The sequence below is a fragment of the Loxodonta africana genome, chromosome 22 (genome assembly GCF_030014295.1).
Source record: "Loxodonta africana isolate mLoxAfr1 chromosome 22, mLoxAfr1.hap2, whole genome shotgun sequence".
NCBI lineage: Eukaryota > Metazoa > Chordata > Mammalia > Proboscidea > Elephantidae > Loxodonta > Loxodonta africana.
Window position 1 is genome coordinate 32,152,669 of NC_087363.1, and position 1,717 is coordinate 32,154,385.

Below are 1,717 nucleotides of genomic sequence, written 5' to 3' on the forward strand. Positions count from 1 at the left end.
TTTGCATAGTCAATAAAACACAGGTAAACATCCTTCTGGTACTCTCTGCTTTCAGCCAGGGTCCACCTGACATCAGCGATGATACCCCTGGTTCCACATCCTCTTCTGAAACCGGCCTGAATTTCTGGCAGTTCCCTGTCGATATACTGCTGCAGCCGTTTTTGAATGACCTTCAGCAAAATTTTGCTTGCGTGTGATATTAACGATATTGTTCTATAATTTCCATATTTGATTGGATCATCTTTCTTGGGAATAGGAATAAATATGGATCTCTTCCAGTCAGTTGGCCAGGAAGCTGTCTTCCATATTTCTTGGCATAGACGGGTCAGCACCTCCAGTGCTGCATCTGTTTGTTGAAACATCTCAATTGACATTCCATCAATTCCTGGAGCCTTGTTTTTCGCCAGTGCCTTCAGAGCAGCTTGGACTTCTTCTTTCAGTACCATCAGTTCCTGATCATATGCCACCTCTTGAAATGGTTGAATATCAACTACTTCTTTTTGGTATAATGACTGTGTATTCCTTCCATCTTCTTTTGATGCTTCCTGTGTCGTTTAATATTTTCCCCATGGAATCCTTCACTATTGCAACTCAAGGCTTGAATTTTTTTTTCAGTTCTTTCAGCTTGAGAAATGCCGAGCGTGTTCTTCCCTTTTGGTTTTCCATCTCCAGCTCTTTGCATATGTCATTATAATACTTTACTTTGTTTTCTCTAGAGGCCCTTTGGAATCTTCTGTTCAGTTCTTTTATTTCATCAATTCTTCCTTTTACTTTAGCTGCTCGATGCTCAAGAGCAAGTTTCAGAGTCTCCTCTGACATCCATCTTGGTCTTTTCTTTCTTTCCTGTGTTTTCAGTGACATCTTGCTTTCTTCATGGATGATGTCCTTGATGTCATTCCACAACTCATCTGGTCTTCGGTCACTAGTGTTCAATGTGTCAAATCTATTCTTCAGATGGTCTCTAAATTCAGGTGGGATATACTCAAGGTCGTATTTTGGCTCTCGTGGACTTACTCTGATTTTCTTCAATTTCAGCTTGAACTTGCATATGAGCAATTGGTGGTCTCTTCCACAGTTGGCCCCTGGCCTTGTTCTGACTGATGATATTGAGCTTTTCCATTGTCTCTTTCCACAGATGTAGTCCATTTGATTTCTGTGTGTTCCATCTGGCGAGGTTCATATGTATAGTCGCAGTTTATGTTGGTGAAAGAATGTATTTGCACTGAAGAAGTCGTTGGTCTTGCAAAATTCTATCATGGGATCTCCGGCATTGTTTCTATCACCAAGGCCATATTTTCCAACTACTGATCCTTCTTCTTTGTTTCCAACTTTAGCATTCCAATTGCCAGTAATTATCAATGCATCTTGACTGCATGTTTGATCAATTTCAGACTGTAGCAGTTGATAAAAATCTTCTATTTCTTCATCTTTGGCCCTAGTGGTTGGTGCATAAATTTGAATAATAGTCGTATTAACTGGTCTTCCTTGTAGGCATATGGATATTATCCTATCACTGACAGCGATGTATTTCAGGATAGATCTCAAAACGCTCTTTTTGACAATGAATGCAACGCCATTCCTCTTCAAGTTGTCGTTCCCAGCATAGTGGACTATATGATTGTCCGACTCAAAATGGCCAATACCAGTCCATTTCAGATCACTAATGCCTAGGATGTCAATGTTTATGTGTTCCATTTCATTTTTGACAATTTCCAAT